At 59.9% G+C, this 13,576-nt stretch overlaps 1 protein-coding gene across 11 annotated transcripts in view; it reads left to right on the top strand.

Moving 5' to 3' along the window:
- Positions 1-13,576, top strand: part of EPB41L1 (erythrocyte membrane protein band 4.1 like 1) — a 68,251-nt gene that overhangs the window by 9,017 nt on the left and 45,658 nt on the right. The window lies entirely within an intron of this gene.

Genomic DNA, 13,576 nt, shown 5'->3' with positions numbered 1-13,576 from the left:
CTCACCCTGCCTGAGGTGGGAGGACGATGTCCTTATCTGAAAATTGGGATGAGGAGCCCCACAGCTGGACCCTGCTGTCCTGGGACAGAAGTGTGTGACAATGTGCACCACGGGGCTCAGACCCTGCTGCCCATGGGGCTTGGCTCCTGCCACACAGGGCAATGGCTGCAGGTTCTTTATCCAAGGTTCCACACCCAGAGGGTGCTGACACTTCCCAGGCTCCCCAGGGAATGGTCAGAGCCCCAAGGCTGCCAGAGCTCCAGGAGCATTAGGAAAACGCTCCCAGGCACAGGGTGGGGTTGTTGGGGTGTCTCTGCAGGGCTGGGGGTTGGACTGGATGGTCCTTGTGGGTCCCTTCCTGCTCAGGATCTCCATGGTCTGTGGGTGTGGGCAGAGGATCTGGGTCCCTGCTGAGGGCTGGGATGGGCTGCTCTGGTGGGCTCCTGGGGCTGGAGCTGCCTCTGGCTCACAGCAGGGCAGGTCTCTGCTGTGTTTTATGAGCAGTTTCTCACCAGCTCTCCTCCTCCAGCCATTTTGCAAGATGCCAACTCCACCCGTGCCCGGGGGTGCAGGTCTGCAGGGAGAGCCAGGAGTGGCAGGGAGCCTCGTCCTGCCTTGTGTGCAGGGCTTTGGCAGTGGGATGAGCAGTCTGCAGCTGGTCGAGGCAGAGCTGCAGGCCCAACGTCAGTGGTGGGTTTCATGTGGGTTTCATGTGGGTTTCTTGTGCTCCTGCATGGCCACAGTGTCCCCCAAGGGTGGGACAGGGTGCCCTGGGCTCTGTACCTGGGGTGGGCGCCTGGGCTGGGTACCCATAGGGAGTGTTCTGCTCCTGGGCAAGGCCACCAGGAAGCTCTGCCCCTGGATGGGAGCAAATCCCTGTTGGGGTTCCCCGTGCTGGGCTGGCATGGGGAGCAGGAAGGAGGACGAGTGCCATCCCCTTGGTGACCCTGGTGCCAGCCAGCCCCTTGCCCTTGCTGGTGGCTTTGGTGGCCCAGGCACAGCTGGGGGCCCTGGCCCAGGTCTGGGTGTCTTTGGTTTCACAGCTGCCCCTCGTATCTCCTGGGTGCTGGGGCTTGGGCAGCTGCAGCTCTGTGCCCAGGGAGGTGCCCCCTGCTTTGGGGGGGTTGGTGGCACTTTGGTTGTGACACAGGGATTGTGCTGGCAATGAGCCTCTCCTGTCTCTGGGTTCCTGCAACTCCTTCACTCTGGGGCTGGTCCCACCTCCTGGGCAGGGGGTCCTGCCTGCTGGGGCTGGCTGGGGGCTGATCCTGTGGGAGCTTGCTCACAGGACACGGTCATCCACCAGCTGGTCACTGCAGGTCCTTCAACTGAGCTACCCCATCCTCCTCAATGCTGCACAAGGTGTCACCTTACCTTGGGGAAAATGACACTTTGTCACCACTTCAGACCCTGACAGGGCCTTGTGTAGTGCAGAGCAGAGGATGGTGATGGTGGGGAGAGTGCTTGGCCCTTCCTTTGGATGGGAGAAGATGGGGGAAGGCAGGGCTGAGCCTGTGCCAGGACTGGGCTCCTTTTGGTGCCTTCCCTTGCTCTGGGTGCAGTTCCCCTCCTCAAGTCCTCTCCTTCTCCAGGCCACTGCTTCCCAGGGTGTCTGGCCCTGTGTTCCTCTTGCCCAGGGAGCAGCTGCTCTGCTCTGGCTGCCACATCCCAGCACAAGGCAGCTGAACCCATGCTCTGTGCAGGAGGAAGGATGGGAGGAGCTCTGTGCCAGTCCCTGGCAGGGTGAGGGGTGTTCCACAAGGGCTGCAGCAGCCCTGCCTGCTCTTGGAGTGCAGCCCAGGTGCCTTGCTGGTGCTCCACAGTGGGCAGTGGTCCACTGAGCTGGGTTCCCAGGGCTGGCTCTGCCATCACAGCCTTGGGCTCAGCCTCCCTGCCCTGCTGCACCAGAACATTCCAGGGCTGTGCTCTGGTGCCATCCCTGGGTGAGGGTTGGAGGAGGAGGGCAGGGATAGCTGCAGGCTGGTGGTCCGGCTCCCTGCCCAGGCTGACTTGGCTGTGGCACCTTTTGGACAGTCACTCCTCATCCCAAAAGACAGAGGGTCAGCAGGGCAGGGCCAGCTCCTGGCACCACCCCCGGGCAGAGCCCTGGGCTCTGGGATGTGTCACTGGGGGTTCAGTCCCACAGCTCTGCTCACAGGCAGTTTTTAGTGCCTGCAGAGCTCAGGTGAGCACGGAGCACCTGCCCAGGTGCCCCCTCAACACCCTGGGCAGGATTAGGTCCCTGTAAGAGGAATTGGCCCAGGGCACTGCACAGATCCCCTCTGGCCTGAGAAGAGCTGTTGGGCTGTTTTACAGAGCACCTGGGGGATGAGGCTGCTCTATGCTCCCTGCCTTCCACCCCGTGCTGCAGCAGGACCCTGGCAGGGCTGGCAGCCCTGGCACAGGCAGTGGGAGCTGGCAGTGCCACCTGTGGGTACCAGGGCAGAGCCCTGCCTGGCCCTGCCCTGCCCCAGGGCTGCTGCTGCACTTTCCTCTTGATTTGGGGCCCATCCTGGCTGCTAGACATGCCTTGGGTCAGCGAGCCCTGCTCTGTGCCATCCCAGCTGCTGGGGCTGAGCAAACAGGTTTCTGGTATGTGGCAATGTGGGCCCTGGAGGCTGGGGGAGCTGCCAGCTCCCTTGAACTCTTGGGAAAGGCTGGCTCCTGGCAAACCCCTGCTTGCCTTGGCCGAGCTTTAACCTCTTGTGCATCACAGCACTCAGGAGCTGGGTCACGGCGGGGTAGCCTGGGGTGCCCACCCCCATCTGACCCCCGAGCCCAGCTCTTGGAGCCACCTTGGCGCAGAGCCACGCTGGGTGCTGCCCCTGCTGTGCCTGCAGGGCTGTGTGCTCAGGCTGCAGGAGCTGGGGCTCTGGGAAGAGGCAACTTTGCTGCTCTGATGGCCCTGTGCTCAGCCAAGCCCTCGCAGGTGATGGAGAGCTCTGGTGCCACCTTCCACACCCCTCCTGGCCAGGGCTTTGGGCTGGGCTGGGCTCCTGCCCTGCTGCACCAGGGATCCCTGTGGGGCTGGGTGCAGCGGAAGAGCTGTCTGTTCTCACATCCCTGCAGAGGAGGATTTGCCACCTGAGACTGGTGTTTCAACAGCCTTTCTGGCACAGCAAGGCCCAGGGGATGTGGAGCTGTGGGGAGCATCTGGGCAGGCCCAGTGTGGGCTGGGGATCTGCAGGACTTGCTGCCAGGGGAACAACAGAGGCTGGGCCGTGTTCAGGAGAGCACCTGCCCCGGTGCTGGTGTGATCTGGGGCATCATCTTCCAACAGCACCTCCAGCCCCTTTCTCACAGCCCTTGCTGCTCTTTCCTTTATTGTGGGCCCCCCTGAGCAGCAGGCAGGACACTTGGTGGGGCATTGCAGGGAGCTCTGCACTGTGCAGAAGCTGTCAGAGCCCCGGGCCACCTGACTTGCTGGATGCAGTGGGAGGTTGGGGCTTGTGGCCACTGGTGTCACCCGTCCAGCTCCCATGTGCATGCTGCCATTGAAGGCAGCCGGTGCTGGGACAGTGCTGTCACTCCACCTGCTCCAGCCCCACCTTCCTGCAGCCAAAATCCCAGGGGGGCAGCACAGCCCCTGGGGTGGGGGCAGGTGGAGCTGCACCTCCCGTGCCTCGCTGTAAGCTGGTGCTTTGTGATGGGCTTTGGGTGGAAATTGGGGCTGGATGGATTTGGGAGGGTGAGGGAAGGAGAGAGCTGCCCTAATCCTGCTCTGGATTCAGCTGGGCTTTTGTGCACAAGGCTGCTCAGCTGTGAGTGAGAAGGTGCCCGGGTTGCCGGGGAGACAGAGCCGGGGGATGTGGCGGGTGCTGCGGCCCTGGGAGATTGTGTCACCCTTGTGCTGCCACCAGAGCCAGTGACAGTCCTTGACTGGGTTGTCACCCTTGTGCTGCCACCAGGAACAGCCCCAGTGACAGTCCCTGAGGCTGCTGCAGGGGTCACAGTGCTGAGCCATGTGAGACCCTGGTGGCTGTGGCTGCCCTGAGTGGTGCCCTGAGGTCAGGGCAGGCTGGGAGGTCAGGTGGCTTTGGGTGCTCCTGGCATGGAGCAGGGCCCAGAGGCATCTCCAGGTGTGTCCCCTGTGCCAGCCCAAGCACGGTGATGCTGTCTGGGAGGGCAGGTGGCCTTGCCAGCACTCATCTCGTTCCCCTGCTGACCAAGATGGGCAGCCCCAACTCTTGGAAAGTCCAGGCTTCTCTTCTAGAAGGGTCACAGATCACCTTCAGGTCCCCAGGAGGTGACCAGAGGCTGGTGAGCAGAAGCACATGGTGCTGTGCCAGCCCAGGCTGGCTGGGACAGAGCGCTCAGGCGGGGGTGGACCTGGCTGAGCTGGAGCCACCTCTGGCTTTGTGGTCCTGGTCCTGCCTGAAGCTTTCCCAGTTTGGCTGGGAGGGCAGGGGCTGTGCCAGCCTCTGCCCAGGGCTGGTGCATGGTCCAGGACCTCCTGGACACAAATTGCTGTGCTGGGATTTGCTGTGGTGGGGCCAGACCAGCTGTGACAGTGGGATCCCTGCTCCCAAGGCAGGGCTCAGGGTGCCTGGGCTGGGACCCTCCTCTCAGAGCAGGAGGTTCTGGTGGTTCTCTCAGGCTCTGCCTCCCTCAGGCTCTGCCCTTGGATGTGGTGGGGAGGCTTTGCTCAGGTTTGCTTTTTGCTTCCCCTTTATTTATTTATTATGTTTTTAAGCTTTTCCTGCAGCCCTTCCTTCTCTTGTCATTTAATTGTCCAAGTTCCCTGAATATTTGTCACCTGCCTGGGGGTAGAATTTGAGACACATCAAAGGTAGCTGAGCTTCTGCAGGCGCTGAGAACATCCTCTGGGAGCTGGGGAGAGATTAAACAGCAAGGGAAAAAAAAAACCAGCTGTCGTGCTCAGGTTTGGCCAGGAGGTAAAATGGAAGGGCTGGGGGAGAGTGAGGGAGAAGCAGCAATATTGGCTCTCCAGAAAATGTCTGCCCTGTGCCTGGCTGGGCTGGCCTGGGGTTCCTCTCTGTGCTGAGGCCTTGGAGGAGCTGGGTGGGAGCAGGGGCTGGAGCAGCTCTGCTGCAGGAGCTGGGGGCTCCAAGCACAGATCCCAGAGCCCCTGGGATGGCTTTGTGCAGCTGTGGGTTGGCATTGCTTGGGGCTGGCCCTGCTGAATGACTCAGCTCCTGCTGCTGGCTGGAGTGCAGGAGGGGGGCAGGGAGCAGTGCCAGCTTCCCACGTGGGGCAGAGCTGGTGGCAACCCCTGGGATGCACAGGAGGGCCCAGCCTGGGAGTGGAGCTGCTGCCTGCACAGGGCTGAGCCAGACTCCAGCTGCAGCTCAACAGGGGCAAAAAAGGAGTTTTCAGCTTTGTCCTTGGGAGTGAGACAAAGCAAAGGGGATAAATCCCAAGCAGTGGCAGTCTGTGGTGTCACGCCTGGATGGAGGCAGTGCTTGCAGAGGTGTCAGCACCTCGGGCTCTGGCAGAAACCAGTGCCAGCTGCACCTCCCAGGCCTTGGCAGAGCAGCCTTTGGGCTCCTGGAGCTGCCCTGGCCCTAGTGGGACCTGTGACCAGCTCCCTGAGCCTTGGTGAACCTGCACGCTGAGAAAAATGGATTTTTAGGGATGTTTCTTTTGGTTTAAAACCCTTATGGCAACAGGCATTTTGTTGCAGAAAATATCTCCTTAACATATCTTCAAAAAAAACCCAAAATAACCCACCTAAGATATTCTCCTCTACTTCCCTGAAAAACCTTAGGGATTGATGCTGCTGGTGGGTGAGCCAGTGTGGGATGCTGTGGCTCAGCACATCCATATGCCAGCAGGGATGGATGCCCTGGCTGGGGCTGAGGGGAGCTGGGGACTTTGGGGAGCAGCGAACTGCAGCTCTCTTGGGCTCCTTCAGTGCCCAGGGGGCACTGCCAGGGTGGGAAGCTCATGGAAGCCTCCTTGTGCTGGTGGGTGCATTGATTTCCTGCAGCTCAGTGATCAGTCAGATTTTCAGGTGCCAAGTCAAAGGGAAAGCTCAGGTTTACTCCCTGCCTCTGACCTGTGAGAGGTCAGAGCTCTGCTAGAAACACCAATGCTGGGGATAGTTTAAGGAAGCCCCCAAAGGTCTATTTTCCAGCTGTGGTTTTCCATGGTTAATACAGCAGTTTCCTGCTCCTCTTTCCAGCTAGGTAATCTGTCTTCCCTCAGAAGGGAGATGAACAGCAGCATAAATTGCAGGCAGGACCCAAAAAGACATTTGCAAGAGTAATTCTCTTCCTTGAGTTCCTGCCTGTTTCACTTACCGATCTGCTGCTCTTCTCCTGTGAACTTGTAGCCTTTTCTTCCACACAAGTGAATTTTGAGGTGTTTGGAGGAATGCTGGCCTCTGTTGGCTGAGGGTGTTCAGCCTGGAGAAGAGAAGCCTCCAGAGAGCCCCTTCCAGGGCCTAGAGGAGCTCCAGGAGAGCTGGAGAGGGAGTGGGGACAAGGGCCTGCAGTGACAGAACACAGGGAATGGCTTCCACTGCCAGAGGGCAGGGATGGATGGGATATTGGGAAGGAATTGTTCCCTGGGAGGGAGGTGAGGCCCTGGCACAGGGTGCCCAGAGCAGCTGTGGCTGCCCCTGGATCCCTGGCAGTGTCCAAGGTCAGGCTGGATGGGGCTTGGAGCAGCCTGGGATGGTGGAAGGTGTCCCTGCCATGGCAGGGGTGGCACTGGATGGGCTTTAATGTCCCTTCCAACCCAAACCATTCTGGGATCCCAGTCAGCTGGACCGGCTCTTGAGATGGGCTCAGATGTGATGAAGGTGTTTCCATGTGTCCTTTCCCTTCCCTACATGGCATTTATCAGTTTCTGGAGGCAGCAGCTGCACCTGGGCTGGGAGGGTCCCATCTGGAAGTGCTGCTCCCTTTCCTGGAGGCCTTTGGGTGGGGCTGAGCTGTGGGTGCAGCTCAGGGCAGAGAAGCACATCCCAACGGAGCCATCCCGGTGCTCCAGCAGGGAGGGGGAGGCTGCCAGGCACCTGGACTGCTCCCTGCCTGCTCCCTGCCTGCTCCCTGCCTGCTCCCTGCCTGCTCCCTGCCTGCTCCCTGCCTGCTCCCTGCCTGCTCCCTGGCCCCCCTCTGCTGCCGGGCTCTGCAGCAGGGCTGGTGCTTCTGGCAGGGCCACGGTGGCTCCTGTGGGATGCTGGTCACTAAGCAACCAGCAGAGGTGGAGCTTCCGGGGTACCATTCCCAGCACAGCCCTGCCTGCGTCCCTGCCTGAGCTCTGCCTGCTCTGGCACCCCCACATCCTCCCAGGCAGCTCAGTGGGAGCTCCTGCTGCCCACACCCCCCTGTCCTTGGGCACGAGAGTATCACCAAACCCTAATTTGGGGTTTCTCTGCCCAAGATCACCCAAACATTTCCCTGAGGAAGGAAGTTGTCTTGAAGCTCTGTTGGCCCTTTTGCTTGGGACTCCCACCCCAGCACTGCCCTGCCTGGCTCTAGGAAGCAGGGCCAAAAGAGGGGAGCCCCAAAGCTCCTGCACCCTGAGACTCCCTGCAGCCCTCTGCCTGGGCTTGGGGCTGGCTGTGGAATGCTGCAGGAGCAGCCTTCCCCTCTGGGACAGGTGTGCTCAGGGAGCCTGGGTGCCTTGGGTCCTCCTCAGGCTGTGGTTCTTTGTGACAGGGACAGCCAGGCTGGCACAGGAGGGCTGGGTGTCCCTCGGGGTGTCCCCAGCCCTGCCTGGGCACGTTGTGGCCCTGGCTCCTGTTTCTTTGTGCCCTTGCCAAGCTGGGTGCTGGTAAGGCACTGGGAGGGTGTTTGGCTCAGGTGACATCCTGCAGGTGGGAAGGAGCCTTCCCTGTCTGCCTGGAGGATGGGGAGGATGTTCTGGGGGAGGCTTTAGCCCTTCAGTGCCTCCCCAGGGCTGGTGCACCGTGGGCCATGGCACTGGTGGATGTTGTGAAAGTGGAGAACCTGCTTTCTCCCCAGCCTTCTCCTCTCCAGCCAGTGCTCCTTGCTGGACTTTCCTGGAGGAGCTGAAAGCCCCAGCTGTGCCATCAGACCATGAATTTCCCCTCTCTCCACTCCTGGTGCATTCCCAACTCTGCTGACTGCAAGCCATGCCTTTTGAAAGGTCGGTGTTTCCCTGGAAGAGGCACATTCCTGCCTTTATGGGGCTGCCTGCAGTGATGGAAGGCACAAGCTGGGCAGCCTTTGGCTGTGCAGGAAGCCCCAGTGGACTGCCAGAGCCCTGGGCCCTTCCCTGGGGCTGTGGGCTGGGGTTGCTGTGGATCCTGCCACGAGGATCTGTCCTTGATGCACCCCCTGCTCCCAAGTGCCCCCCTCCCAGGATGCTGTGCTCTGGGCTGAGTTTTGGGGTCCCTGTGAGCCTGCAGGGGTGTGCCTGTGCTGTGTGACAGCTGTCCCCAGGCAGGGAGGGCACTGGTGAGCAGCAGGGATGGCTCTCAGAGAGCCCAGGCTCTGCCTGGGAGCAGAGGATGGTTTCTCATCACTGCTGACAGAGAAAATCTTCTGCTTGTGCTGCTGGGTGGCTGTCCCAGGGAGAGAGTGAGGGAATTGGGCTGGGTCTGGGGAGCTCTGCAATAGCAGCATCCCCGTGTCACCTCCACAGGCTGTGGCACTGGGGAGATGCTGGGCAGGTGCAGCCAAGGCCCTGGCCTGGCTGAGGGCATCAGTGGGGCTTGGCTTTTGGAGCTGAGATGAGAGGGGCCCGTGGTGCCAAGGAAAGCAGGGAAGTGCCCAGAGCTGTGAGCAGGTGGGACGTGCTCTGCCCCGAGGGTGGTGCTGTGACACCAGGGCTCAATGGTGGCACATGGTGGCTGTGGTGGTGCTGCTGGTCCCATCCTGCTCCGGTGGGAGCAGGGGGAGAAACCAGGGGGGTCTGGGGGCTGCAGGGTCTGCTGGCTTTTCCCTCTCCCTGCTCCGTGGTGTCTGGGCTGTGCTTCCATCTGGAGAGGCACTGGGTGTTCACAGGGGCTGACTCAGGGCTGTCCCCCCTCCAGCTGGGACATCTTCATTTGGGTGTTAATGAGGCTGGGGAAGGAGTTTCTTGGCTTCTGAGGGGACACAGCAACTCATTCCTGCACTTGTTTGCTCAGCTGGGAGGTGTCACTCAAAAGGGTGGGAGTGGAACTTTGCTTAAAGTGGCCCCACAGTTCCCACGGCTGGCACAAGGACCGTGCTGTGTGAGGAGAGCAGGGAGGACGCTGCCTTTGCATCCTGCCGGCCTCAGAGGAGGAGGAGGAGCCTCAGCCCTGTCCCCCAGGATGCATTAGAGGCTGTGCTCCTCTTCCCTGGTTTTTCCTGGTGCCAGAAGGATTGTGGCCAGAACAGGCTGGAAGGAGGTTTGGTCCCTCGGGATGGGCTCTGGCAGCTGTCAGGGTGAGCTGCCATGGCTGCCTGACTCCAGCCTGGCTCGAGGGACGACTCCCTGTAAATTTGGTGGCTTCTTTCCCCCCCCTAAATTTCTCATGATTCATTTTTGACGTGTGGCACAACGCTCTGGAGCTGCAGGGATGCTGATCTCCACTTCCAGGGCGTCCTTTTGTGCAGTGAGCTCAGGCTGCTCCATTAACCCCGGCTCAGGGGCTGGCACCAGGGCAGGAGGGCACTGCCCGTGCCCTGCAGGCCCTGATGCCAGGGGAGGATGGGAGGGAGGGAGGCCCTTTGCTGCCTGTCAGCAGGGTCAGATGTCTCCGTGCTGCCTGGCTCGGGCATGATGAGCGAGCAGATGTCTGGGCTCCTGGCAGCTGCTGACATCATGTAAATCCATAATTGCCCAAACATGCACTCAACACGTGTCAGTGAGGGCTGGGCTGGCTGCAGGAGAGCAGGGAGTTGGGAGAGCCCCCCACACCACAGGCTCCTTTTGGGTGGTGGATCCCAAAGCTTGTGGAGGTGTCCCACAGGATCACTGTCCTCACGTGAGTGTGTTCCCATGAGATCATTCCACCCTTGCTGCCTTTGCTCTCCTGTTTTTCCCCACTTGACCCAGTTCTTCACTTGGCAGCTCCAGCCTGGCTGCCACACTCTGTGATGACGAGCTGCTGTCTGCTCTGTCTGCTCCAGTGGTGCCTCAGCCGGGTCTTGGCTCCTTCTCCCTGGCTCAGCATCCCTGGGCAGCTGCTGCTCAGCTCAGTGGAGCTGGGCACACCAGCTCGACAGCCCCAGCCTGCCTGGGGCAGGACAGCACCACCTGTCTGGGCAAAGGTGTCTGAAGTGGCCAGCAAAGCCCTGCAGGGCCAGTCCCCAGGAAGGGACCAGTCCAGCGAGCCTGGAGGAGCCCTTGCTGCCCACCCTGGTCAGGCAGGCTCTGGCCTGGACCTGTCATTGGTGCCACAGGGACAGGAGTGGACGTGTCTCAGTGGTTTCCATGGGAGCAGCCTCCCGTGGCCAGTCCATGGTGATTTCCTCCCCCAGCAGGTTCAGACCTCTTAGCTCTTCCCTTCCTGAGCTGCAGAACCATTCAGGCTGGAAAAGACCTCCAAGGTCACCGACTCCAACCTGTGACTGATCACCACCTTGTCAACTAAACTGTAGCACTGAGTGCCACATCCAGTCATTTCCTGACCACCTTTAGGGGTGGGGACTCCACCACCTACCTGGGTAGCCCTTCCAATGCCTGGTAACCCTTTCAGTGAAGAGATTTTCCCAAATATCCAATCTAAAACTGTGCTGGTGCAACTTGAGGCTGTTCCCTCTCCTGTCCCTGCTCCCTGGGAGCAGAGCCCGACCCCCCGGGCTGTCCACTCCTATCAGGAGCTGTGCAGAACCAGAAGGTCCCTCCTGAGCCTCCTCTTCTCCAGCCTGAGCCCCATTCCCAGCTCCCTCAGCTGCTCCAGCCCCTTTCCCAGCTCTGTGGCCTTCTCTGGACACGTTCCAGCCCCTCAAGGTCTCTCTTGTGAGTGGCCCAGAACTGGACACAGCCCTCAAGATGACGAGCTGGTGCTTCCTGGCAGTGCTGCCATGGGGTGGGACAGCTCAGATCAGGTTGGCAGGACAAGGTGACAGAGCTCACCTGGGCTGGTGTGAAACCTGTCACAGGTTGAGGTGAAGAGGGAGTGCTCACTTCCTGCCTTTCATGCTGCCCTTCATGTTCCCAGTGTGATGTTTTTGAGCTCAGTCCCACCCTGCTGGGCAGGAGTACAAGGTGCTCTCCTGCTCTGACCTCCTTCCCAAGGCTCCTTGCCAAGGGGTGGGGGCAGCAGGCTCGGAGGGGGCTCCTCTCTGGAGGTGGAGTGCCTGGTTTTGCCTCTGTCAAGGTCGGGACTGAAGCACTCAGGATGGTATTTTGTGTTCAGACTCAGGTGTTTATTATTTCTTATCTATATCACAAACTTACAAGCCATGGGTTCTGTAGTATTTCCCTAACAAGGTACAAAATGGCTGTCTTTCTCTACAAGGTCTTTTAAGGCTAAACTATCCAATTAAGAAATGACACCTAAATTGTTTTTACTTTTAACCCAATAACTAATCACCCATGTCCCGCAATGTGGAGTTTCCTGTCCAGTTACAAAATCCCACCACAACCCATGGAGAAGAAGGAGAAGAAGGAGGACCATCCTCTGCCCCAAAACCTCCATTTTGCTTTATATATATTACTGTATTCTAAACCCTTAAACTCTATGTTTTCCACCCTGTGATATCACATACTTCTATTCAAACTCCACATCTACAATCCTAGTTCTATCATTACATTTTGGAAGCTTCTCCACAGCCTCAGGTCGAAAGCCAGTGTGGCCCTGCCCCTGCATGTGCTGTGGGGACAGGGATGGGGCTGGGGGGAGCAGGGGACGATGCCTGCAGGCACCAGGTGGCTGCAGGGAGGGTGGGATGAGGTGGGTGCTGCTGGCAGGAAGGAGCACAGCCTGTCCTGGGGGGAGCACAGCCGCTACCAGGGTCCCTTTGCTCCTGCAGGAGTTGAGGTGCCCATGGGGTGGGGTGTGAGGCCAGCAGGGAACTGCTTTAGTGTAAGTGCAGAACACAGGTGAGATTGTGGTTGTCTGAGAAAAGACTGAAATGGGCTAAGAAGCCCATCTGTGACTGCCCTGAGGAGCACTGAGGGAACAGCTGGACCTGAGGAGGGAACACAGAGAAGAGGCTTGAGAGAAGTGTGTGGGGATGAGGGGTCAGAGAAGGTTTTTCAGCAGAGGCAGATTTTAGTGCTGTGATCACAAAGCTGTGCTGTGCCACTAAAGGGGACCTGCAGGAGCCAGGCAGAGGAGGAGGGAGCCCCAAGGCCCATGCAGCTGTAGGCAGCAGGGTCTGTTCCCTTTGGGAGCTGCAGAGCCCTGCAGGCAGGAGGAGGCACTGGCTGGGTGGGGTTGGTCCCAGCAGGTGCCCAGGTGGGCAGAAAGGAGCTGCTGGGGCTGCAGGCAGCTCCCTGGGCAGCCCCACAGGGCTCTGCAGACCTGCTGCTCTCCAAGAGCCTCTGGAGCAGCCCTGGCATGGACCAAGGCTGGAGCCTGAGGGTCCTGAGCAGGCACTTCCCACCAGGGCTGGAGTCAGGTCCTGCTGGTTGGATGGTGGTTGTAGGGGGCTTCTGTGACCCACCCCGGGCTGTTGGCTTCTCCAGGACTGAGCTGTCACTGCAACTGGGTCTCTGCTGGGCTGGGCCATGGGGGGCACGGAGGCCTGGGGACAGTTGGGAGCTGCTGTGCTTCCGAGAGTGGAAAGGCAGAAGGAGCTTTGTCCTGGCTGCTGGAGACAGAGACAACAGCCCAGATTGGAGGGAGGGAGGGAGGGAGGGAGGGAGGGAGGGAGGTTTGCTGAGATGGAGAACAACTCTCTAAGCTGAGGATGATAAAGCCCTGGTGCAGGTGGTGGTGCAGGAGAGGAGTTAATGGAATCCCAGACTGGTTTGGGTTGGAAGGGACCCTAAAGCTCATCATGTCCCACCCCCTGCCATGGACAGGGACACCTTCCACTGTCCCAGAGTGCTCCAAGCCCTGTCCAGCCTGGCCTTGGATACTGTCAGGGATCCAGGGACAGCTACAACTGCTCTGGGCAACTTGTGCCAGGGCCTCACCATCCTTACAAGGAAGAATTTTTTCCCAACATCTGATCTATCATCTCTCTTGGTTTAGTTTGGAATGGTTCCCTCTTGTCCTGTCATTCTCTCTCCATGTAAAAAGTCTTTCTCTGTTTCCAGTGCCCTTAGGCCCTGGAAGGGGCTCTGAGCTCTCCCTGGAGCCTTCTCCTCTCCAGGTGAGCACCCCCAGCTCTCCCAGCCTGGCTGCAGAGCAGAGAGGCTCCATATCTGTGGCCCTGGGCGAGGAGCCTTGTCCCACTCTCCTCTCCAGCACAGGCTGCTCAGGGCTCGCTGGGACGGACGGACGGACGGACGGACGGACGGACGGATGGATGGATGGATGGATGGATGGATGGATGGATGGATGATGGAGGTGCTCCCTGTGCTGAGCTGGCTGGGTTAAAGCAGCTCTGGGGGCACAGTGTGGCTCTGCAGTGGGGCTGCAGGAGCCCAGGGCAGCCTGTGAGTGCCAGGGCAGGCTGTGAGCTCCGTGCCCTCAGTGAGTCAGCGCTCGGTGATGCAGCTCAGGACAGCCCCCCTGCTGCAGCGGGAGGAGCCACCAGAGATGTTTTCCCTCCCT

This window comes from Haemorhous mexicanus, chromosome 18 (genome assembly GCF_027477595.1).
Source record: "Haemorhous mexicanus isolate bHaeMex1 chromosome 18, bHaeMex1.pri, whole genome shotgun sequence".
Taxonomy (NCBI): Eukaryota; Metazoa; Chordata; class Aves; order Passeriformes; family Fringillidae; genus Haemorhous; species Haemorhous mexicanus.
Note: the sequence above shows the minus strand (reverse complement) of the source record. Positions and strands in the feature narration are given on the sequence as shown.